We start from the raw sequence: 27,027 nt of genomic DNA on the forward strand, positions 1-27,027 counted from the left end.
AGAGAAATATTTTTCCTTTTTCCCCCAATTTTAAAACTACCCATATAAGTATTTGAAAATACAAAGTAGAAATAAAAATTCGCCTAAATTCTATGGACATGAATATGAACAAACTCCGGGAGACAGTGAAGGACAGGGGAGCCTGGCGTACTGCTGTCCTTGGGGTCGAACAGAGTCAGACATGACTGAGTACCTGAAGAACAGCGACCCATGACAGTGGAGTAAGGCAGCATTCTTCTGAGTTTTGCACCTTCACCACGCACAGCTGGACACTGTGCATATCATAGGGTGTAAACAATTTTCTGTTCTGAAAAAAATGTAAATTTTCCCCCAATTTACATCACAAAATGTTCTTTTTAAAAAAAAAAAATGGTAAGTATCATTTTTCCAGATTCTAAACTACTCTTGGAAACACTTTCAGTCATTTGCAAATTTCGGGTAATATAAATACAATCAAACAAACACCTTTGTGCATAGAACTTGTCCACATTTCTGATCGTTCTCTTAGAATCCCCAGAGTAGAAGGAGCAGGTCAAAAGTTATGTGCTTTTTGTTTTGAGTCTGGATACACTGTCCAGCTCTCATTCCCAGGTTACCCTCCACTGGAAACAGAACAGCTGCCTTCCCAGTTCCCAGGTACCGGCAGGTGGAAGGTAACAATTTTGGAACTTTTTCTTGCCAATCCCAGAGGCAGGCAGTGGTTTTCACAAGAAGGTCTTAAATAATGGAGTTGAACATCAGCCCTTTGTCTTTCTCCTTCTGGATTATCCTGTGACAGGCCAGCTGGAGCAGTGCAGGTTTTCCCAGTCCAGCCCTCCATGAAGGAGCCTCACACCATCACCCAGCTGAGGGTTTAGGGACAGTGTCCAGACTTGCTGGGTTAGGTGGCAAATCTAGAAGATGGGCTACACGACCCCTGCAGGACGCCTGGGCGGTCCCGGCTCACCAGAAGCATCATCAGTCTGCTTCTTAATGCTTCCAGGATAAGCTCTTTAAAATAATAAGAAACAAAGCTTGATCCCTTTTGTAGCGAGTAATTTTCCCACCTTGTTTGAAATTTACTCATATTTTTGATTCTCAGAGTTTAACTCAATGCAGCCAAGTTTCCTGAACTTTTGTTTTAGGCTTATTATTTTCACCTTGAGAACTGCTTTCACTCATTATAAAGAAAAATAAATAACATCCTTTATGTGTTGTCCTGGTTTCTTCTCCAACCAGAAGCATTCCCTTTCATTTCTCTGCCATTTATATGGCAGGGCACAAAAAGATGAGGCCATAAACTGACCAGTCCATACAGGCCCATTTATCACTCAATCTTCACTCTCATCACACATTACAACCTATGCAGACAAGGGTTCGGCATCCTCTCAGAGACACAGAGCTGCCTCTTCCCGGGTGAGCACCCAGGTTTCCACGCTCACAGCTGCCTGGCATGTTCATTATCAGCATCTTTCCCCTTTTGCTGCTTTGACGTGAACTCCTCAGCTGTTTTCTTCTAAGTAAGTGGTATCAACAATAAAAAAACTAAAAACAGAACTACCATATGACCTAGCAATCCTACTCCTGAGCACAGACCCAGAGAAAACCGTAATTGCAAAAGACACATGCACCCCAATATTCACTGCAGCACTATTTACAACAGCCAAGACACAGAAGCAACCTAGATGGCCATCGGCAGATGAGTGGATAAAGAAGACGTGATGCAGGTATACAATGGAATATTACTCAGCCATAAAAAGCAATGGAATTTTGCCCTTTGCAGACATGTAGATGGATCTAGAGGCTGTCATACACAGTGAAGTAAGTCAGAAAGAGAAAATCAAATATTGCATATTAACATACATATGTGGACATCTAGAAAAATGGTACAGATGAACCTATTTGCAAAGCTGAAATAGAGACACAGACATAGGCAATAAAAATACGGCCATCAAGAGAGGAAAGGTCGGGTGGTGGGAGGAACGGGGAGACTGGGATTGACAAATACGCTCTTCATATATAAAACAGATAACTGGTGAGAAGAGACGGCATAGCGCAGGGAACTCTACTCAGTGCTTGTGGCGAGCTAGGTGGGAAGGAAACCCAGAAAAAGAGCGGGGGTATGTCTTCATGTAGCTGACTCAGTTTGTTGTACAGCAGGAACACAACACTGTAAAGCAACTCTGCCCCAATAAAAATTTTCTAAAACAATAAATAAATAAAAATGAAGTTAAAAAAAGTATCACAGGAAAGAACAAATCTGACCTCATATTAGACCTATTTCTTTTACTTTTGTATGCTATTGCTCTTGCCTCCAGCTAAGAACGTTGCTTATAATCTGAAATACACAGGGTAGCCCATTCTCAAGGCTCAGACTTAAGGGAATCACACTCCTCCATTAATATAGAGACAAAAAATTGCAGGAGAATAACATTTGTCTTGCTGGAGGTTTACAGGAACATCGTGACCTGACCTACGTGGACAGCTGCAAGAACCAAGTAGTCTGGCACCAAAAACTCTGCAACAGCCACCACCCCTCTCCCTCATCTGGCCTTTAAAAACGCTTTGCTGAAACCCTTCGGGGAGTTCACGGTTTTGAGAGGCATGAGCCACTCATCTTGCATGAGTTCAGTTCAGTTCAGTCGCTCAGTCGTGTCCGACTCTTTGCGACTCCATGAATTGCAGCATGCCAGGCCTCCCTTGCATAGTCCTGCAATAAACCTTTCGCTGCTCCCCAAATTCTGATGTTTCAATATTGTTAGGCCTCCCTGTGCATCTAGCAGACAAACTTGCATTTGGTAGCAAAAGTTTACTTAAACTATTAAAACTTCTTGTCCAGAATATTTCCTTACATTTAAGTAATGGTTACCCATTACTAATATGAAGGTTGCGGGTGGGCCATCCGATTAAAAGCAGACCACATAAGCATAGAGCATAAACCAGGAAGTTGAGCCCCACCCCCCACTCCATGCATCCTGGGGGCTGGCATGACCCGCTGAGTACATAAGCACTGGGGGTTTCTGGTGGACACGCCAGTCTGAGACCCAGTCCAGCCAGGCGCTGACACACTGCCCTCCTGAAAACACCCCTTTCCACTGACGAGCACACCAGACCCCACTGAGACCTTGCTCCTAAGACAAGTCACCTTCCAACCTAAGTTAAAGGCAAACTTGTTTAAATAGTGTGATCAGATTTAGCTAATAAAAATACAGGATGTTCAGTGAAACCTGAATGTCAGACAAACAACTAGTAGTTTTTTTGGTGTAAGTATGTCACAAATGTTACATTGGGCTTATTAAAAAAAAAAAAGTTTGTGGTTTATCTGAATTTAACTGGGCATGCTATACTTTATCTGGCAACTTTATACCTAAAGTAACATTGGAAATCTGGCAGGTTTGCATGACAAATTACAGCAGTAAGAACAGAATCTTGACAAATGCCTTGTTTGTTCATATATAAAACTGCCATATCCAGAGAGCAGAAGTCAACATAGAGAAGCTTCAGGCAAGCATTCCATTATCTTGCAAAGCCAAGAAAAATGTAATAGTATGGAAAACGATGGTGTTTATAAACTAAAGGCAGAGCATGAAGGCAGCCAGGAGAAGCGCATCACGGCTGTAAAGAACAGAAACTCCCCACATGGCTGGAAGGCCAGGTATACGGAAGAGACACAGACACACACTGATGGAGGCTAGGGTGAGCGCAAAGGCTTCTCGCTGGCTGGCCTGGTCTCTTCCAGGGCTAGTTGAGCCATCCCGGGTTGGTCAGGGATGGCTCCCTTATGAGTCAGGAGGGCAAGACAGCTGGGCCATGGCCGGAGGCCAGCAGGATAGAGCCTCCTCATCTGCAGAAGGCCCGGGGGACGCAGAGGAAGGCATGGATCCTTCCCTGTAGGACACAGCCTCCTCATATGCAGAAGGTCTGGGGGATGCAGAGGAAGGTGCGGACCCTTCTCTGCAGGACACAGCCTCCTCATCTGCAGAAGGCCTGGGGGGCACAGAGGAAGGCACGGATCCTTCTCTGCAGGACACAGCCTCCTCATCTGCAGAAGGCCTGGGGGATGCAGAGGAAGGTGCAGAGGGATTGGGGGCAGGTGAAGAAGGGGACGACAGAGGATGAGCTGGCTGGATGGCATCACCAACTCGATGCGCATGAGTTTGGGTGAACTCCGAGAGTTGGTGATGGACAGGGAGGCCTGGCATGCTGCAATTCATGGGGTTGCACAGTCAGACACAACTGAGCGACTGAATTGAACTGAACTGAATACTCCAAATATCTAAAGAACTTATGCAGCTGAGTAGCAAAAAGAAAACAAAAAACAAAAAAACACCCCATTAAAAAAAATGAGGAGAGGAGAATGGCGGCTAAAAGTTTCTACAGTAACAGCCTCCAAACCTATCAGGTGTGTGTGACTTCCTGCTTTCTGGAATGGACACTAAGGCTGTGAATATGTGAAAAAGATTTCACGATTTTATGTCCAACACATCCAGGAATTCAAGAGAAAGAAACTCTTGCTAATGGAGGTCATTAGCAGCTGCTGAAGGAGGAACTGACCCGTGTCAAAAAGAGATCTGCCCTGAGCCTTTGAAGTAGGAGCACTGACTCCAAGACCCTACACAACCAGAGAACTAACCCTAGGGAGTATCAACTAGTGAGAACTCACACAAAGGAAACCACTGGAATACAAGACCCGGCATCACCCAACCACCAGTAGCACCCTGTGCAGGATGCCTCCTCTAAATGACAAACAAAACAAAAATATAAAACCAATCATCAGCAGAGAGGATTACCACCTCACTCAGCCCTGCCCATCAGCAGGGGTTGGGAGGGAGGAACTCAGCACAAATTTCACCCTATATGAAATACACAAACCACTGGACCAACCTTAGGAGGGCAGAAACCAAAAGGAAGAAAGAATTCAACCTTGAAGCCTGGGAAAAGGAGACTGCAAAGACAATTAGTTAAAAAAAAATAATAATGAGAAGGCAGAGAAATACTACACAAATGAAGGAAAAAACTAGAAACACAGAAGTCCAAACAAATGAAGAGGAAATATGCAAACCACCTGAAAAAGAATTCAGAATAATGATAGCAAAGATGATCAAAAACCTTGAAAACAAACTGGAGAAAATGCAAGAATCAGTTAACAAAAAACTAAAAGAATTAAAGAATAAACATACAGAGACAAAAACACAATTACTGAAATTAAAAATACTCTAGAAGGAAACAATAACAGAATATCTGAAACAGCAGAACGAATCAGTGAGCTGGAAGATAAAATGGTGGAAATAACTTCTGAAGAGCAGAATAAAGTAAAAGAGTGAAAAGAACTGAGGACAGTCTCAGAGACCTCAGGGACAATATCAAACACTCCAACATTTGCATGATAGGAGTCCCAGAAGAAGAGAAAAAGAAAGAGTATGAGAAAATCTTTGAAGAGATTATAGCTGAAAATTTCCCCAACATGGAAAGGAAAATAGTCAATCAAGTCCAGAGGTGCAAAGAGTCCCATACAGGAAAAACCCAAGGAGAAACACACCAAGACACATACTAATCAAACTAACAAAGATTAAACACAAAGAAAGAATATTAAAAGCAGCAAGAGAAAAGCAACAAGTAACATACAAGGGAAACCCCATATGTTTAAAAGCTGATCTTTCAGCAGAAACTCTGCAGGCCAGAAGGGAATGGCAGGATATACTTGAAGTACTGAAAGGGAAAAATCTACAACCAAGATTCTGTACCTGGCAAGGATCTTATTCAAACTTGATGGAGAAATAAAAAGCTTTTCAGACAAGCAAAAGTTAAGAGAATTCAGTACCACCAAACTAGCTTTACAACAAATGTAAAAGGGACTTATATGGTCAAGAAATACAATAGAAGAAAAAGATCTATAAAATCAACCCCAAACAATTAAGAAAATGGCAATAGGAACATACATATCAATAATTACTTTAAAAGTAAATGGATTAAATGCTCCAACCAAAACACACAGACTGGCTGAATGGAAACAAAAACAAGACCCATATATATGCTGTCTACAAGAAACACTTCAGACCATAAGACACATATAGACTGAAAGTGAGAGGATGGAAAAATATATTCCATGCAAATGGGAAGTAAAAGAAAGCTGGAGTAGCAATCCTCATATCAGACAAAATAGATCTTAAAGAATATTACAAGAAATAAGGAAGCACACTACATAATGATCCAAGGGATCAATCCAAGAGGAAGACATAACAATTGTAAATATCTACGCACCCAACATGGGGGCACCTCAATACATAAGACAAACACTAACAGACATAAAAGGAGAAATAGAGAGTAACATAATAATAGTAGGAGACTTTTAACACCCCACTCACACCAATGGACAGGTCATCAAAACAGAAAATTAATAAAGAAACATAAGTCTTAAATGATACATAAGATGAGATGGCGCTCATTGATATCTTCAGGACATGCCATCCAAATACAGAAGAATAACCCTTCTTTTCAATTGCACATGGAACATTCTCCAGGATAGACCACATCTTGGGTCACAAATCATCCTCAGTAAATTTAATGAAACTGAAATCGTATCAAGCATCTTCTCTGACCACAATGCTATGAGACTAGATATCAATTATAAGAAAAACACTGTAAAAAACACAAACACAAGGAGATTAAACAACATGTTTCTAAATAACCAACAGGATACTGGAGAAATCAAAATGGAAATCAAAAAGTGTCTAGAAACAAATGACAATGAAAACACAACTCAACACCTATGGGATGCAGCAAAAGCAGTTATAAGAGGGAAATTTATAGCAAAATAATCCTACCTCAAAAAACAAGAAAAATATCAAATAGACAACCTAATTTTACACTTAAAACAAATGGAAAAAGAAGAACACCCCAAAATTAGTAGAAGGAAAGAAATCATAAAGATCCAAGCAGAAATACATGAAAAAGAAATGAAAGAAACGATTAGTGAAGATTAATAAAAACTAAAAGCTGGTTCTTTAAGAAGATAGACAAAACTGAACAAACCTTAAGCACACTTGTCAAGGAAAAAAGAGAGAAGAATCAAATCAACAAAGAAAAGGAAAAGGAGAGGTTACAACAGACAATGCAGAAATACAAAGGATTATAAGAGACTATTATGAACAACTATATGGTAATAAAATGGATAACCTGGAAGAAATGGAGAGATTCTTAGAAAAGTTCAATCTTCCAAGACTGAACAAGGAAGAAACAGAAATTATGAACAACCCAAATACAAGCACTGAAACTGAAGCTGTGATCAAAAGTCTCCCAAAAAACAAAAGCCGAGAACCAGATGGCTTCACAGGACAATTCTATCAAACATTTAGAGAGGAGTTAATGCCTGTCCTTCTAAAACTCTTTCAAAAAATTTCAGAGGAAGGAATACTTCCAAACTCAGTCTATGAGGCCACCATCACCCTGACACCAAAACCAGACAAAGACAACACACAAAAAGAAAACTACAGGCGAATACAACTGATTAACGTAATGCAAAAATCCTCAACAGAATTCAGCAACACGTCAAAAGCTCATACACCATGACCAAGTTGGGTTTATTCTAGGGATGCAAGGATTCTTCACTATATTAAGATCAATCAATGTGATATACCATATTAACAAACTGAAAGATAAAAACCATATGATCATCTCAACAGATGAAGAAAAAAGCCTTTGACAAAATTTAGCGTTCATTTATGATTAAAACTCTTCCAAATATGGGCATAGAAAGAACCTACCTCAACATAGTAAAGGCCATATACAATAAGCCTACAGCAAACATTATTCTCAATGGTGAGAAACTGAAAGCATTCCCCCTAAGGTCAGGAACAAGACAAGGGTGTCCACCTTCCCCACTATTATTCAACATAGTTTGGAAGTCCAAGCTACAGCAATCAGAGAAGAAAAAGAAATAAAAGATCAGAAAAGAAGTAAAGCTCTCACTGTTTGCAGATGACATGATACCATACATAGAAAACCCTAAAGATAGTATCAGAAAATTTCTAGAGCTAATCAGTGAATTTAGCAAAGTTGCAGGATACAAAATCAATACACAGAAATCACTTGCATTTCTATATACTAACAATGAAAAATCCTAAAGAGAAATTATGGAATCAATCCCATTCACCATTGCAACAAAAAGAATTAAATATCTAGGAATAAACTTACCTAAGGAGACAAAAGAACTGTACACAAAAAATTATAAGACACTAATGAAAAGAAATCAAAGATGACTTAAACCAATGGAGAGATATTCCATGTTCCTAGGTAGGAAGAATCAATATTGTGAAAATGACTATACTACCAAACACAATCTACAGATTCAACACGATCCCTATCAAATTACCAAAGGCATTTTTCACAGAACTAGAACAAAAAAATTTCACAATTCATATGGAAACACAAAAGACCCCGTATAGCCAAAGCAGTCTTCAGAAAGAAGAATGGAGCTGGAGAAATCAACTTTCCTGACTTCAGGTTATACTATAAAGCTACAGTCATCAAGACAGTATGGTACTGGCATAAAAACTGAAATATAGACCAATGGAACCAGATAGGAAGCCCAGAAATAAACCCATGCACCTATGGGTATTTTATTTTTGAAAAAGGAGGCAAGAATATACAATGGGGCAAAGACAGCCTCTTCAATAAATGGAAAACTGGACAGTTACATGCAAAAGAATGAAATGAGAACACTTCCTAACACCGTATACAAAGATAAACTCAATATGGATTAAAGACCTAAATATAAGACCAGAAGCTATAAAACTCTTAAAGGAAAACAGAAACACTCAATGACATAAATCAAAGCAAGATCCTCACTGAACCACCTCCTAGAGTAACAGAAATAAAAACGAAAATAAACAAGTGGGACCTGATTAAACTTAGAAGCTTTTGCACAGCAAAGGAACCTCTAAGCAAGGTGAAAAAAGGCAACCCTCAGAATGGGAGAAAATAATAGCAAATGAAACAACTGACAAAGGATTAACTTCCAAAATACACAAGCAGCTCATACAACTCAATGCCAGAAAAACAAACAACCCAATCAAAAAATGGGGAAAAGACCTAAACAGACATTTCTCCAAAGAAGACATACAGATGGCTAACAAACACATGAAAAGATGCTCAACATCACTCATTATTAGAGAAATGCAAATCAAAACTACAATGAGATATCACCTCACACCAGTCAGAATGGCCCTCATCAAAGTGTCTACAAACAATAACTGCTGGAGAGGGTGTGGAGAAAGGAGAACACTCTTGCACTGTTGGTGGGAATGTAAATTGACACAGCCACTCTGGAAGACAGTATGGAGATTCCTTAAAAAACTAGGAATAAAACTACCATATGACCCAGCAATCCCACTCCTAGGCATAAACCCTAAGGAAACCAAAATTAAAAGAGACACATGTAACCCATTGTTCACTGCAGCACTATTTACAATGGCTAGAACATGGAAGCAACCTAGATGTCCATCGACAGATGAATGGATACAAGAAGCTGTGGTAGGTGTACCCAATGGAATATTACTCAGCCATAAAAAGGAACACCTTTGAGTCAGTTCTAATGAAGTGGATGAATCTAGAACCTATTATACAGAGTGAAGTAAGTCAGAAAGAGAAAGATAAATATCATATTCTAACACATATATATATGGAATCTGGAAAAATGGTACTGAAGAATTTATTTTCAGGGCAGCAATGGAGAAACAGACATAGAGAATAGACATATGGACATGGGGAGAGGGGAGGAGAGGGTGAGATGTTTGGAAAGAGTAACATGGAAACTTATATTACCATATGTAAAATAGATAGCCAATGGGAATTTGCTGTATGGCTCAGGAAACTCAAACAGTGGCTCTGTATCAACCTAGAGGGGTGGGAGGGGGCGGGAGATGGAAGGGAGGTTCAAAAGGGAGAGGATATATGTATACTCTATGGCTGATTCATGTTGAGGTTTGACAGAAAACAAAATGCTGTCAAGCAATTATCCTTCAATAAAAATTAAATTTTTTAAGAAATGAGAAGAAAATCTGAATAGATATTTTCCCAAAGTAGATATACATGTGGCCAACACACACATGTAAAGACACTCAACACCACGAATTATCAGGGAAATGCAAATCAAAACAATGAGATATCACCTCATACCTGTCAGAGTGACTTATCAAAAAGACAGGAAATAACAAGAGTTAGAGAGGATGAGGAGAGAAGAAACCCTTTGGCATTGTGCACTAAAATATAAAACGGTGCACGCAGCCACTATGGAAACCAGGTTAGAGGCTCCCCAGAATATGAAAAATAGACTTAAATGCAGTAATCACTAAGCCTCAAGAAGAATAATAATAGTGGGAATATTTATTAAGGTTTTGAACGGCTTAACATTTAAAACATGTGCTCCAACGGAAAAAAAAGAAAAATCCAGCAATTCTGTTTCCAAGCATCAGAAGAAAGCAAAACACTAATTTGAAATGATCCATGCATGCCGTGTTCACCGCAGCATTACTTACAATAGCCAAGCCATGGAAACAACCTACATGTCCACTGAAGGAGGAATGGATAAAGAAGATGAGTCATACAAATGTAATGGAGTATTATCCACATCTCAAAAAGGATAAAATCCTGCCACTTGTGACAAGGGTGAACCTCAAGAGCATTATGCTCAGTAACAGATCAGACAGAGAAAGATAAACACTATACGACCTTTCAGTCTCTCATGTAGGTGGAATCAAATAAAAGTAAAACCGTAAGATACAGAGAACAGATTGGTGGCTGCTACAAACAGTGGATGAGGGCCAGGAGAAATAGATGGAGGAGGTCAACAAAAGTGTTAAAAAAAGCAATTCAGCAATGGAAGGGTTCTAGCACGATTTGTGCCTTCCTAGAAATCATCAATTTCTAGACGATTCTATGCATTCTCATCTCTGTCCTTTCTTTAATAGGTACTGTCTAACCCCCATTCTTACAGATGAGTACGTAAGGGACGGGACCCCAGCAACACAGCTAATTACCTTGTGGGCCACATACAGTCTGATAGAAGAAAGACAGAAGAACGAGCTACATACACAAGCTGTCACTCTGCTAAGCAACCATTCCAAGTCCTAAAACATGAGAGAATTTGATGAAAGAGCAGCACTCCACATTTTGCAGCTTGCCAGCTCTACACAATTAGCCACTGCCCTCCATGGACATAGGAGCCTGGCAGGCTACAGGCCAAAGGGTTTCAAAGAGTCAGATGTGACCAAGCACACACAAGCACACTAACGGAAATACACTCATAATCAATGACCTAGGGTCAGTTTGTGCCCCAAATGGCACTCTGACTGTTTATTCCATGCAAGAGCACAGAGAACAAGAGACGAACATCAAACTGACCCTAAAACCAAATCACACATTTGGATATATCTAGGTCCAACAACTTGTGATAACAGTGTCCACAAAAAGCCGGTCAACAGCCTATCTAAGAAAGACAAAAAAATTTAATTCGAGCCAATCTGAGGATTAGAACCCGGGAGACAGTCCTTCAGAAACCTCCAAAGACTGTTCCATCTGTTAGAAGTCAAAGCAAGGTTGTGCAAGTTTGTGCGACAAAGCTTTATACATCAAATGAAGTGCTACTGACAGTTTACACAGCCACATCGCCACGTCATGCGTCATCATGGCCCCTCACAAGATTATGAAAGATTATCTCCTAGGGAGTAGTGACCCTTGATGAGATCAAGAGGGAGTTACCTCCTAAGAAGGTCTGGTTCATGGAGATGCATAACCCACACTAAAGGTGGGGGAGGAGGTCCAAAGTAGAACTTAAAGCTTCCTTGTCTCGACATAAAATATAAACTTTATTTCATCAAGAAAAGGGAAAGTAGGGACTTCCTTCCTGTTCCAGTGGTTAGGACTCTGCCTTCCAATGCAGGAAGCATGGATTTGATCCCTAGTCCAGGAACTAAGATCTGTCAGCTGAAAAAAGCCAAAACAGAAGCAACATTGTAACAAACTCAATAAAGACTGTGAACACAGGTACTCACTCTGACAGGCAAATTCCTAGACCATCTCAGATCAAGAGAGGTACAAAAAACCTCTCCAAAATAGGAAGACTTCTTCCTCATATCACTTATTCCACCCCAATCCAGGACAGCACCCATCTCCTCTCCGGCACCCCAGTAAAAAATCAACTCTTGCACTATTTGAAGGCTCCTAGAGTTGGACTGTGAAGAAAGCTGAGCACAGAAGAATTGATGCTTTTGAACTGTGGTGTTGGAGAAGACTCTTGGGAGTCCCTTGGACTGCAAGGAGATCCAACCAGTCAATTCTGAAGGAAATCAGTCCTGGGTGTTCACTGGAAGGACTGATGCTGAAGCTGAAACTCCAATACTTTGGCCACTTCATGCGAAGAGTTGACTCATTGGAAAAGACCCTGATGCTGGGAGGGATTGGGGGCAGGAGGAGAAGGGGACGACAGAGGATGAGATGGCTGGATGGCATCACCGACTCGATGGACATGAGTCTGAGTGAATTCCAGGAGTTGGTGATGAACACCAAGGTCTGGCATGCTGTGATTCATGGGGTCGCAAAGAGTCGGACACGACTGAGCAACTGAACTGAACTATATCCAAGCTCTTAATTACACATAGAAGTTAACACATAAATAACACCAGAAGAGGTAACATAGGAACTAAAACTCAGGGCTGGGTGACTAACAGCAAAGACCAGATTTTGCTTCAGAGAAGGGGCAGCCGTCCCTTGGAAATGGACATGAAGGTCAGCGGTTGGCAAATACCAACAGCCTCCCAACTGTACACTCTTACAAGGGTTCTGTGTCTCGGGATCTGGGAAAGGTGAGAAGTTCCTGCCAAAACAATCACTGTGGCTCAGGAAGGCGGCCAAAGACCTCAAGTCGGTGAAACGGTAACTAACCAGAAACGTGATGTCACAGACAGCCCGCTGAGTGAAGGACAGCACAGGGCTCCCCGTCACTCACTTCACATCTGTCCTTGCCTTTCAATGAGGCGGGAGGTTTTCCAAGTTACTAACTTATTGACTGTAAGTGCAAGAGGGGGGCTCCTGTCATAAACTCTGCCATGGGTATCCTGGCTGTCCTCTAGGGCCCACAGAGCTCCCCCGATGAAGGTGATGAGCTGGAGGCCACCTGGCTCTCCTGAAAGAGGACCCCCGGCTGGGTTGCTGGTTCTCAGCCATACCAGGCTGTTTGCCTGGGTCAGGCGCCCGGGCACCCAGTCTTCATCCTTCCCCTCCCAGGAGGGACCAGTGAGTCAGAGTCAGGCCGCACTCTCCTGATGACCCGGTCACTCAGCCCTTGCAATGGCAGAGCAGGGGTTCACTCTAGATAGAGCACAGCTGCAGACGTGACCTGGCCCCAGACGGCCCCACCCCCAGCTTCCTGCTGCCAATCCCAACCAGCACAGGGAGGCATGAAGCCCCATCACGTCCCATTTAAAAGACTGCTGCAGGAGGGGATGCTGGGACCGTGACAAGCATGTGAACAGCAGAGGCAGCATGGGAGGGCCTGCATGCCACCACCCACTCGCTTTGTTCCCTGGGATCCTCCCCCGCTGGAGAAAAGGGAAATGAGTCAGGACTAAACATCCGTGAGGACTAACCCCACAGACATCTGTCAGAAGGGTCAGCAAGTAGCACCTGGGGCCGCTTTAGGCTCGAGAGCCACTGGTCTGAGAAGCAAGTGGACACGGCCCCTCTAATTCACCCAGCCACGTGACAAACAGCAGAGTTTCAAACAGAAGCGACCCATGTTCTCAGTCTGCCAGCGCTGAGCTTCAGGGAGCATCAGGTACCAAGCCAGGTGTCAGCCACGGGCCGAATCCCTTCAGGAGGAAGAGGCAGTCAGGTTGCTCACCCACACAAGGACCTCAGATGGCAAGGGCTGGGTAATGCAGCTGGGTGACGAGAGCCCGGCTCTAAAGTCTGGGAGATTGGGTGAAGATCTGGGTGCACAAGCCCGGGGATGGCTCCTTACTCCCTAAGCCCCAGCTTCCAGGTCTAACGTGGGAACCCAGTTCTGAGGTCCCCCTGGTGGGGTGCACAAGGCATAAGATCAGGAGGGCCCAGGCCCTCAAGCAAAGCTCTGCACATTCTCCCGGGCACTGACTCCGCCCCACGTCTACACGCAAAGCCTGGCTCAAGCACCTGCCCCTCACCACTGAGTGCTGCCGGGATCAGCCAGGCAGGACCCCCCACCCAGCAGAGCACCAGTCCCCCACTTCCCACCCTTGATCAGCTGGGTGAGCACAGACCTCTTCCTTGAGCTTTCTCAACAACAATCTCAGAACCTGGAAAAGGTTCTCACCGCCCTGGAGGACCAGGAAAAGGCCCCAGGGCTGAACATGATACAATCCCCAAGGTGGTTCTTCCTTATCTCCATGTCCCTCTGGAGGGCAGAGGGCAGGAGGCCGCGGTGAATGGCAGCCCCTGGCTGAGGGTCTGGCGGCAGAAGGAAGGAACCTGGGTCCCCACAGCGTCCAGCCTGCATTTCCATGCTGCACCTGGGTGAGGTGTGATAGCTCCCCAGAGGGCAGGTGGGGGTGGGGGCAAAACAAAGCTTCTGGAAGCATGCAGAAGGGTCCAGCTGACAGGTCAGGTGACATTCTCCTGAAGCATAGCTTCCATGGAGCTTCATGCCAAGAAAGGGGCCAGGACAGAAGTGAAGGGGCAGTATAGGTCCCCGGCACAGCACACCCGCTTCTCGGTCCAAAGGCACCTCGCCTCTGCGGGACAGGACCTGGCCCGCCCTGCAGCAGGCAGGGTCACAGGGTCCCAACCTCAGCACCGGCCAGGAGCAGCACAGTGAAAAGTCTCACTGCAGTGCGAGCCAAATGCTTGTAAATTGCTGCTCTGACCAACTCTCTGGTCCTGAGCAAATAACTGTAGGGGCCGTGCCTGGTTCCTCATCGACCGTGTGACATCTCTGGACCACGTGGTGTCTCTACTCCTTTTCAGCACCAAAGCTGATTCCGTGTATTACATACAAATGTGCCAAGCCTGATCTATTCCTAGAACCACGGTTAAAATAAATTATGGAGACTTCTGTGCTTCCAGCCGAGATGGACAACCAGGATCACAATCACCCTCTCTCCTGAAATAACCAAAAAATGGAACCAGAAGCAGGCTGCCTGTTTCTTATACTGGACAACAGACAGCACAGGACAGCAGCTCCAAAGGAGGGGAAACAGATGTGGGGAGCCCGCCCAGGACTCCTGCAGGTGGGCTCCAGTTTCCAGTCACGTGCAAGAAAGGGATCGCAGACCACGCCTTGGGGTCCCTCTAAGGAGAATGAATTCAGAGCTCGGGGAGGCGGGCAGAGAGGAGGGGACAGCACGGAGGAGGGTCCTGGAGATGTGCAGAGGGGGTCCAAGAGCAAGTATGGCCAGGAAAGACCCAACAGAAAGAAACAGACAATGAACATTAGTGTACATGTGTCTGAATTGTGGTTTCCTCAAGGTATAGGCCCAGTAGCAGGATTGCTGGGTCATACGGTAATTTTATTCCTAATTTATAAAGGAACTTCCAAACTGTTTTCCATAGCGGCCGTATCAATTTACATTCCCATCAACAGTGCAACAGGGTTCTCCTTTCTCCACACCCTCTCCAGCATTTGTTTGTAGATTTTTTTGATGATGGTCACCTCATTCTGACCTGTGTGAGTTGATACGTCATTGCAATTTTGATTTGCATTTCTCTAATAACCACCTAGAGGAGTGTGATGCAAGGCGGGGAAGGAGGGGATATACATATAATTATGGCTAATTTGTGTTGCTGTACGGCAGAAACCAACACAACATTGTAAAGCAGTTGTTGTTTTTCACTCAGTCCTGTCTGACTCTTTGCAACCCCACGGAATGCAGCAGGCCAGGCTCTTCTGTCATCCACTATCTCTAGGAGTTTGCTCAAACTCACATACATTGAGTCAATGATGCCATCCCACCATCTCATCTTCTGTCGCCCCCTTCTCCTCCTGCCTTCAATCTTTCCCAGAATCAGGGTTTTTTCCAGTGAGTTGGCTTTTCGCATCAGGTGGCTTCAGCATCAGTCCTTCTGATGAATATTCAGGACTGATTTCCTTTAGGATTGACTGGTTTGATCTCCTTGTTTAAGAGAATAAAGCAATTATCCTCCATTAAAAAAAAGAAAGAAGCGGGCAGAACAAGTCCCAGAGCTCACACAGGGCAGGGAAAAGTCTGCATTCATGCCAGTCAGGTGGGAAATCTTATACACGAAACACTAAATCACGTCTTCGGAAGACTCTTGCCTTAACAGTGAGGGCAAATTAAGCCTGGGCCTAAAGTGATTCTAGGGCCAGCTGCTGCTGCTGCTAAGTCGCTTCAGTCGTGTCCGACTCTGTGTGACCCCATAGACGGCAGCCCACCAGGCTCCCCCATCCCTGGGATTCTCCAGGCAAGAACACTGGAGTGGCTTGCCATTTCCTTCTCCAATGCATGAAAGTAAAAAGTGAAAGTGAAGTCGCTCAGTCATGTCCGACTCCTAGCGACCCCATGGACTGCAGCCTACCAGGCTCCTCCATCCATGGGATTTTCCAGGCAAGAGTACTGGAGTGGGTTGCCACTGCCTTCTCTGCTAGGGCTAGCTGCTGCTGCTGCTGCTGCTGCTAAGTCACTTCAGTCGTGTCCAACTCTGTGCGACCCCATAGACTGCAGCCCACCAGGCTCCCCCATCCCTGGGATTTTCCAGGCAAGAACACTGGAGTGGGTTGCCATTTCCTTCTTCAATGCATAGAAGTGAAAAGTGAAAGTGAAGTTGCTCAGTCGTGTCCGACTCTTAGCGACCCCATGGACTGCAGCCCATCAGGCTCCTCCGTCCATGGGATTTTCAAGGCAAGAGTACTGGAGTGGGGTGCCATTGCAGTAAAAGCAAGGTTCAAAAGGATCAAACTGTTTCCAAGAAGCCTAACTGTTCCTGCAACAAATCCCCCAAATATTTAAAGGAATGCTGCTGCTGCTAGTCACTTCAGTCATGTCCAACTCTGCGACCCCCAAGGACTGTAGCCCGCCAGGCTCCTCTGTCCATGGGATTCTCCAGGTAAGAACACTGGAGTGGGTTGCCATGCCCTCGTCCAGGAGATCTTCCCGACACAGGGACTGAAACCGTGTCTGTTATGTCTAGAGCCACCTGGGAAGCCCCATTTAAAGGAATACCCCTGGAAAGAAAAAAAAGTCAGCACTCAAGCACGTAAAATTCACGATGCCTGGCATCCAATCAAAAGGGGCCAGGCATGAAAAGAAAATCAGATCTACCATGATAAGAGGAATCAACCAAGAGAAACAGACCTAGAAGTGTCAGAGACGACAGCATGAGAAGACGGGTGTATTAAAACAGCTGGGGTGAAACACATGTGTTTAGGAAGGGAAAGGGAAGTGTGACCTGGTAAGGAAAAAAATGAAAGACACACAAAGACCAAATCTGACCTCTGGAGATGAGAAAGCCACTGACGGGGTCAACAGCAGACAAGACGCTGGACCCCTTCCCCACAATGTCCAGCCTTCGAGCACACACCGGGAAGCTCCGTCCCACAGAGGGCTGGAGTGACCTGGGGTAGTGGAGGCCCCATGAAGACAAAGCAATGGAAACACTCAAAAATAAAGCACAGAGGAGACACGAGGAAGGCTGTGATCACACCCCTCCCTCAGATGTTGCCCAAGGTGGGGAGAGGGGGAAGGACGCGGCTTTGGCACAGGGAGAGCGGAGGGTGGACCAACACCCTGCTCCAGCTGTCGGATCTGAGCTGTTGCGTCCCCAGACATCCCCGAGCTGCAGTGCCATCTGGACAGTGAAGCTCATTTCAGAGGGTGTGCTGGGAAGACCCTGTGAGATGAGGCACAGAACAAATGCCAACTCCTTTCTCAACCCCCAGGGAGGTGGCAACCTACTGTATCCCAGCCTCACGTATGGGTGTGGGATGCATGGAGGGACCCACAGCTCTCTCAGAGGCCCCGCCACCGCTCTCTCAGAGCTGCACATGCCCAAAGTCACCCTGGAAAGGCAGCTGTACATGATGAACCCCCAGGGGCTGCTCCAGGCTTGAATGACTGCAAGGACATCAGCCAGCCAGACTGTGACTCCCAGTCCTGTCACCAAGGGAGTCATACCCGTGAGAGAAGACAGACACATGTGTGCGTGTGTGTGTGTGTGTGTGTGTGTGTGTGTGTGTGTATTAATGGCACCACACGTGGAAACACAGCATCACAAATTTAAAATGCACCCGGGTAGAGAGAATCTACAGACCCTGAAAGAGCCCTTCTTTACCCAACACCAAGGCTATAAAATACTCTTCACCCCAATCCTCCCCTCAAGTCCCAAGTCCCGTTCCCCGTCAGCAGGTCTGCAGGGCTGGGCCTCTGGCGTCAGCAAACCTCACCCCAGCACCTGATGAAGCCGTGTTTTGACACCACTGCCTGAAGAATCCTCCTCTATAACCAAGTCCTGGGCTAACAGATGCCACAGTGACAGGTCCTGGCAGGACCGAAAAGAAGCAGGCACAGGCCATGACCATGCACCACACAAGCTGACTGCAAATGGCCAGGACGACCCTGTGGGGAGCAGAGCCACCCAGCCCAGAGCACCCATGCACCCTCCCACCCTCACCCCCCCAGGGGCATCCGGGGTCTCCAGGGAGCCTGGCAGGCCCAGTGCCAGGCCACCAGGCAGCATGGGGCTTCCCCAACCAGAGCCAGGGCCACGTGCAAAGAAAAGGATGTGACGGAGGGGAGGACGCAGGAGGGGCACAGGCCTTCTGCAGGGAGGGGGCCAGGGGGACAGCGCTGACACAGGAGAGGGGAGCAGAGGCCAGTTTGGCGAACAGGGAGATGAATCAGATTTGAAACATCTTTATTTTTAAATGCTGGCCCCAGACATGCTTCAGTGAAGGCCACTTGGCAGTCCATCAGCCCGGTGCCTAAGCCAGACACAAGGGGGCCTCAGACACTTTCTAATCCATGCTGGAAATGACCTCGAGCCTGGCAACCCAGCCCCCCGAATTCAGCGTTCACCCAGGCTGTCCTTGTGGCCACACAGTACCCCAAGGCCAGGCCACACCACGTCCTGCCCTGAACCAAGACTGGAGGGGAAGCTGAGATGTGAGCACCACACACGTGTCACACACCAGGAGGGAGAAAGAGGATGAGCCCAGAGGCCCCATCCTCACTCTGCGCCCCTGGTTCATTTCTGAGAATTTGCTCCTTAAGAAGCAGGTTGTATAAACACATCAACACCCAGTTCACTGGAACCAAAAACATATCACACTCACTCTGAGGATCAGCCCTGGAAACCGCCCTTCACAGCTCACAGGTACGAGAAAGCTTGCTGAACCAAAGAAAAGAAGCCTGTGATGAGTGACTGATGTCTTTAAGTTCATGGGGATGACAGAATCCTCTCCTGGGTGACACAGTGATCAGGGCAGCAGTTACAGTGCTTCAGAGATGAGGGTGCCTGACCACCTGGTCACCTAAGGTCAGAGAAACACAGTCCATCTTCAATGAGACTCAACCAATCCACAAATACTCCTCGAGCTTCTATTATAAGGCCAGCGTGTTAGCACCTAAAGCAAAGATCCTGTCTTCCGAGGACAGGAGAAAATAAACTATATCTGGAGAAAATAAATGGTAAGCAATAAGCATTCACTACTGAAGAGGGTGGTGCCATGGAATAATAAAAGAAAAACTGAGAGCAGGTTAAGTCAGGGACTGCGTGTGTGTGAGTTAGTCGCTCAGTCGTGTCCTACTCCTCGCAACCCAATGGACTGTAGCCAACCAGGCTCCTCTGTCCATGGGATTCTCCAGGCAAGAATACTGGTGTGGTTAGCTGTTTCCTTCTCCAGGGGATCTTCCTGACTCAGGGATCAAGCCCAGGTCTCCTGCATTGCAGGCAGATTCTTTACCGTCTAAGCCATCAGGGAAGTCCCTAAATAGGGGAGGAAGCTGCAATTTAAATAAAACTGGAGGGAAAACCTCACATTCTAGAAAGGGGCCCTGAACAAAGACTGCAGGGCAGAAGGCACAGGTTTCAAGGGCGACAAGGACCAAGGACCAGGTCCAGGTGGCAGCCTGGGCAAAGTGCATTCAGTATCTTCATCCTGATGGTGACCAACCTTAACACCTGCAAGGAAGGCTGGTTTCCCTGTGAGATAACTTCAGATGCAGCTTCTGACATTTCTATGCTATTTTACAAGTTTCTACCAAAAATAATGTTGTCTTTTTGCTACGAGCTTATGTTCCTTTTACAGTTTTTTTAATTTTTATTTTATTTTATTTTTTAAGCCCAGTCTCTTTCTCCTAAGCAGGCTCCCAGCGCACTGGAAGCAACTGGTGGAGATAGCCTGCTCCTTTCCGGCCCCAGTGGTGGGGGCACGAAAACCTTCACAGAACTTCCCTCTGTGTCGGCAAGCCCAGGAGAACTCCCCAAAAGCTGAAAGCCAGAAAAAGAAATACAAGATTCCTTATCGCCTTTCCAGAAAAACTAAAGCAAAGTGACAGAAAATTCAGTAAGATCTTTCCTTAAACATCAATTACAGGAAAATCTCATTGATGTTGGTAATGCTAATCTTAATTAGAGTAACCTCAAACACTTGCCATTTCTCCCTGGTTAATAATACAATAATAATAATAATTTTTAAGAGGCCAGTTGCCACATTCCTAGAGTCTCCTTCACAGCATGCAAAGTATTTAGCATACGCTGGGGAAAGTGACAAAGTGAGTGTTCAGTGTCTATGAAGATTGTTGCTGGTGAAAGGTTGTTCCTGAAAGAAAAGATGCTGGGATTCTTGGCCTCTGGAGGAGTAGAATTCAATCCAGGGCCAGAGACGAGGCTTGATTGCTCAGAGCTTTTGTGTAATAAAGTTTTATTAAAGTATCAAGGAGAGAGAAAGCTTCTGATATAGACATCAGAAGGGGGCAGAAAGAGTACCCCCTGCTAGTCTTCAGCTGGATGTTATGTAGTCACTAGCAGTCTGTTAATGAAAGAAAGGAATGTTTTAAAACTCAGAATGGCACCAGGCCCCTCACCCATAAGATGCATTTTGGGATAATCTTGGCACCAAATGGTTCATCCCAGGCCATAAAACGATTGACTTGACTCTTGTAGAAGGGCAGGTTACCACACAAATTGTTTCGTTTACATAGATTAGGGGAACAATGTCTGAGTATAACATACTGGTTTGTCAAGTAGGTTCTGAGCCATTAGGCGGACCCGAACCGACTTGAAGACAACGTCTGGGGTAAATGCATAGTCATTAGCATAGCCTAAGACAAACATTTCCATAAGAAAAAGGCATTGGTTATCTCTAGGTTCGAGAATAGTTAACTTCAGGTGAAACCAGGTGTCATTATGGCAACACAGTATTTTAAGAGAAACCTCCTTTTAAATTTGTATAGAGAAGGAAAAAAATATCGCTAGTTTGTTTCCTCCTGCTGCTTAAGAGAGATAAAAATGTCTGACACTTGCAGCCTATTTCCTCCGTCTGGAGACCCCTGGCCTGCCTGCCTGTTACCCTCTCACTGGGTTAATAACTGGTGGCGGTGGGAGCAGGGGAGGCAAGGCCCAGGGAGCAGAGGACACATTTCCAAAGAGGAAGAAATAAGCAGGAACAAGACAAGGACCCATGCAGGCCACTATGAGGCTCACTACAAGACAAATATCCCACAGGATATAAGAATACAATTTAAACTAGCTACCACTTCCAGGTGGCACAGCGGTAAAAAACTTGCCTGCCAATGCAGGAAGAACAGAGATATGGGTTCAATCCTTGGGTTGGGAAGATCCCCTGGAGGAGGAAATGGCAATCTGCTCCAATATTCTTGCCTGGGAAATCCCATGGACAGGGCAGGCTGGCAGAGCTCCACTTTAAAGACCAAACACTTAAACAGGAAATTGTGTTAAAATTACTCCATATGCTTTAATAAAAGTAATTTTAAGGTTCCTCCTGCTCCCCAAAGCCACCATTTTATTTTTTTTAATATATTTTATTTTTTAACTTTACAATATTGTATTGGTTTTGCCATATATCAACATGAATCCGCCATAGGTATACACATGTTCCCTTTCCTGAACCCTCCTCCCTCCTCCAAAAAGCAGTTGCAACTTTCAAAATTTCCATCCATCAAAGCACTGTCTGCATGCTCACAACCTACCAATGTCCTCTGGCTGCTGGTCTGAGGCACCTGTAAAAGTAACCAACTTATTCCTCCCTTCACAGCCAAGCCAACAGAAGTTCTTCAGAGCCCAGAACCCAGCCAGGGAAAGTGCCATGTCACCCCATCACCTCTAAGACTGGACAGAGAGACGCATCCTGCTTCATCTCCAAGAATAACCAGTAGTTAACAGGACCACTGTGTGCACACCAGGCCATGATCAGATATTATAACACGGTGTCAGGACCCCACCCACGGTCCTGTCTTCAGACTTGTCAGAGCCACAGAAATTGCCTGCAGCCTCGGTGCCCCACAAGCCACCTTTCACCAGACCGCAGGAGGCAGGCAGCCCCGGGAAGGACGCCCCTGGGCGGGCACAAGGACCGTGGTCTCCCTGCAGCGGCCGGAGCCTGCTTTCCAACTGGAAACCAACCGCGTGGGCAAGCCTGGAGCCAGCCACCCCCGCCTCCAACACAGCCACCCCCGCCTCCAACACAGCCACCCTGCTCCGGCAACACAGGCCTGAGGTTCCACACGGACCCAGGCACCAACGCAGGGCTGGACGTGGTGGTCACGGGGGCAGAACGAACGGTGTGGACCAAGGCAGAGCAGCAGGTGGTGCTTGGGTCTGTGACGGACAAACCAAGACCCCGTCCACCTCCCTGGGGAGGTCTAGTCCCCTTTTCTGCAGAGATGGCGCATTAACCTGAGACCAGAGAGACGTGTGAGGAAGAAGGCGTGCTCACCGGGGGCCAGGTCCATCCACGGGGAAACGTGAAGAAGTGGGGTGCCCTGACAGCCAGTGGGTGGCAGGTGGCGGGAAGGTGACCAAGGCCAGGAGCAGACAAGCCAGGTGGGGCAGTGGTGGCCACACCAAGCAGGACCGCCCAGGCCCCACGGGATGACGCGGATGATGCTCACAGTCCAGCTGATACCAGAAAGGGCGAGTGCTGGTGAGCAGGCTCTGTCCTGTGACAGCAGCAACCACGTGTCGGGGGGCAGGTGGGCGAGGGGCTGACATCAGAAACCAGGCCACCCCAACACTGAGCAGCCTGCGAGGAGCCCAGGGCCCCAGCAATCCTGCCCTCTCCCTGCCACCTTATCGTCCTGCTGGCCCCAAGTGCCCAGCCCTGCAGCCTTTCTGTTGGACTATGAACTCTCATTTGACAGAGTATTGATTAAGTTCAGCCCCTCAGTCAATCGATCGGCCTATGGGCAGGCATCGCACACCTGTCCAGCCAAGCACAGGTGCCCAGGAGAAGGAAAGCAACAGGGCGGGGAGACCCTGACCCACAGACCCCACCCCTGCCTACCAGGCACCAGCTACCTGAGCTGGGAGCTACCAGCATCTTTAAGCCCCGGTCCCCTAAACAAAACAGAAACCTAACCCATGCACCATGCTTGCCATGGTACCAGACAGGGAACAGAAAGAACACAGAGAAGGTATTCAGTAAATACAGCTCTGTGAATCCTTCAGAAGGAATATAAGACCTGAAGCCAACCCTCTTTCAGAAAATAAGGTTCGGGTAAAACAAATAAAACATTCAGAATAGAGCGAGTCTGTCCCTCCCTGATAAAAATTTTTTCTTAATTTTTATTTATTATGTATTTACTTGTAGTATTTCACTGATTCTAAGACACTCCTCCAATTTTATGATTTTGAAATTCAAAGATGTTCTAACCAATGCATATTTAAGGATGACATGTGATAATCTTTACTTTGAATGAAAAGTTGTCATTAAAGTTGATCCTTTAGGGACTTCCCTGGTGGTCCAGTGGCTAACACTCCAAGCTCCCAGCGTAGGGGGCCTAGATTCGACCCTCGGTCAGGGAACTAGATCCCACATGCCACAACTGTGGGCCACAGCGAGGCCCGGCACGGCCAGATAAATAAATAACTTTTAAAACTGGGCCTTTATCTCATGGCACTTTAGGCTCATGGAAGTTCAGTGAGTGCAGAATCCCAGGACACGAACACATCGCATCACTGCAAGGCTCTGCAGAGACTGGGACACGTGTGGCCCCCACAACGTGAACACTCACAGCCCCCATCGGTAGGAGTGTTGAGAAAAACACACCTATCGCCTGGTGCGGTCACGGCCTTCCCTGCCTCACAATCCTCATCTGTAAAGGGCAGAACATGAAGGACTCATCTCACAGAGTTGTGGCAAGACTCCTACTTAGAAAAATGCAAGTAAAGGCCTTGGTTTGACAACCAGTGCACAGTGACTGCACTGGTTTTCTCATCTGTAAAATGGGTATCCTGAAGGGATGGAGGTGGTGTCTCCAGTGGTTGGTGGAAGGTAAGAGAGCCCAAGACAAGCCAACAGAAGGGCTGAATCCTTTCCCCGCTACCTGGCCTCCACCGAGTGCTGAGGGTCAGGTTCCGTGAAGAGATGACACAGGTCCCCACCGGTCCAGTCAGGCAGAGTGTATCCTCATCACATTCACCAGTCGCCAGCTCCACCTCACAAAAAACATCTCTATTAAACAGTTCAGTTCAGTCGCTCAGTCCTGTTCGACTCTCTGCGACCCCATGGACTGCAGCACGCCAGGCCTCCCTGTCGTCGTTACTAAACCCAGAATAATCTCCAAAGATTTACAAAAACCACTTTAGATGAGGGTCCTATCTACTGGAAGAGTCTCATAAAAACAAGTGAGGTCTCAAGTCATCCTTGCATCCATCTCTCCCACCATGGCAAGTAGAAGGAAGTGTCCACAAATTTCTTAAAGAAAATATAGCCCAATGAAACGCTCTCTTTGCCAATACACGTGCGTAAGATAAAAAACAGAGAAGCCACAGGATGACTCTGGCTAAAAAAAACAGTGACACTTACCAACTTTGGGAACAGAATTAATTTCAGAGAATGACCTTAAATCCAGACCATAAGAGATGAGACTGTCCAGCTTCTCCAGAGAGAGGCAGGAACCGGAAGTAAACAACCGAAGACTCTAAGCTGTGTGACTGGCAAGCGAGGGCTCACAGCCAGGCTGTGTGGTGTTCCTGCTGCCCCCACGGTGAAGGGGGTCACAGGCGGGCATAAGGGGGCCCACTCTGCTCTCCATCTGCCCAGAACTCATATCACTAATCAACGTCCTAAAATAGGAGTTGCTTCGGAGGGCCAGGCTCTGCTCAGCTCTGCTGGTGAGGCCCCAAAGCTATATATGACAAACCCACAGCAAACATTATCCTCAATGGTGAAAAATTGAAAGCATTTCCTCTAAAGTCAGGAACAAGACAAGGGTGCCCACTTTCACCATTACTATTCAACATAGTTTTGGAAGTTTTGGCCACAGCAATCAGAGCAGAAAAAGAAATAAAAGGAATCCAAATTGGAAAAGAAGAAGTAAAACTCTCACTATTTGCAGATGACATGATCCTCTACATAGAAAACCCTAAAGACTCCACCAGAAAATTACTAGAACTAATCAATGATTATGGTAAAGTTGCAGGATATAAAATCAACACACAGAAATCCCTTGCACTCCTATACACTAATAATGAGAAAACAGAAAGAGAAATTAAGGAAACAATTCCATTCACCATTGCAATGAAAAGAATAAAATACTTAGGAATATATCTACCTAAAGAAACTAAAGACCTATATATAGAAAACTATAAAACACTGGTGAAAGAAATCAAAGAGGACACTAATAGATGGAGAAATATACCATGTTCATGGATTGGAAGAATCAATATAGTGAAAATGAGTATACTACCCAAAGCAATTTATAGATTCAATGCAATCCCTATCAAGCTACCAACAGTATTCTTCACAGAGCTAGAACAAATAATTTCACAATTTGTATGGAAATACAAAAAACCTCGAATAGCCAAAGCGATCTTGAGAAAGAAAAATGGAACTGGAGGAATCAACCTACCTGACTTCAGGCTCTACTACAAAGCCACAGTTATCAAGACAGTATGGTACTGGCACAAAGACAGAAATATAGATCAATGGAACAAAATAGAAAGCCCAGAGATAAATCCACGCACATATGGACACCTTATCTTTGACAAAGGCAGCAAGAATATACAATGGATTAAAGACAATCTCTTTAACAAGTGGTGCTGGGAAATCTGGTCAACCACTTGTAAAAGAATGAAACTAGAACACTTTCTAACACCATATACAAAAATAAACTCAAAATGGATTAAAGATCTCAATGTAAGACCAGAAACTATAAAACTCCTAGAGGAGAACATAGGCAAAACACTCTCTGACATACATCACAGCAGGATCCTCTATGACCCACCTCCCAGAATATTGGAAATAAAAGCAAAAATAAACAAATGGGACCTAATTAAACTTAAAAGCTTCTGCACATCAAAGGAAACTATTAGCAAGGTGAAAAGACAGCCTTCAGAATGGGAGAAAATAATAGCAAATGAAGCAACCGACAAACAACTAATCTCAAAAATATACAAGCAACTCCTACAGCTCAACTCCAGAAAAATAAATGACCCAATCAAAAAATGGGCCAAAGATCTAAATAGACATTTCTCCAAAGAAGACATACAGATGGCTAACAAACACATGAAAAGATGCTCAACATCACTCATTATCAGAGAAATGCAAATCAAAACCACTATGAGATACCATTTCACACCAGTCAGAATGGCTGTGATCCAAAAGTCTACAAATAATAAATGCTGGAGAGGGTGTGGAGAAAAGGGAACCCTCTTACACTGTTGGTGGGAATGCAAACTAGTACAGCCACTATGGAGAACAGTGTGGAGATTCCTTAAAAAACTGGAAATAGAACTGCCTTATGATCCAGCAATCCCACTGCTGGGCATACACACTGAGGAAACCAGAAGGGAAAGAGACATGTGTACCCCAATGTTCAT

The 27,027-nt window shown here is 45.4% G+C and overlaps 1 protein-coding gene across 16 annotated transcripts in view; it reads right to left on the reverse strand.

The window, feature by feature from the left end:
• Positions 1-27,027, reverse strand: part of GRB10 (growth factor receptor bound protein 10) — a 223,642-nt gene that overhangs the window by 112,870 nt on the left and 83,745 nt on the right. Inside the window, exon 4 of one of the 16 annotated variants that reach the window (XM_086398025.1) lies at positions 24,531-24,642. The exons of the other annotated variants lie outside the window; for them this stretch is intronic. The gene's annotated coding sequence lies outside the window, so the exon portion shown is untranslated. The remainder of the gene's footprint in view (positions 1-24,530; positions 24,643-27,027) is intronic. 16 annotated transcript variants of the gene reach the window in all.

This window comes from Bos grunniens, chromosome 4 (genome assembly GCF_055505025.1).
Source record: "Bos grunniens cultivar Pamir isolate PY7600 chromosome 4, Bosgru_T2T1.0, whole genome shotgun sequence".
Classification (NCBI taxonomy): domain Eukaryota; kingdom Metazoa; phylum Chordata; class Mammalia; order Artiodactyla; family Bovidae; genus Bos; species Bos grunniens.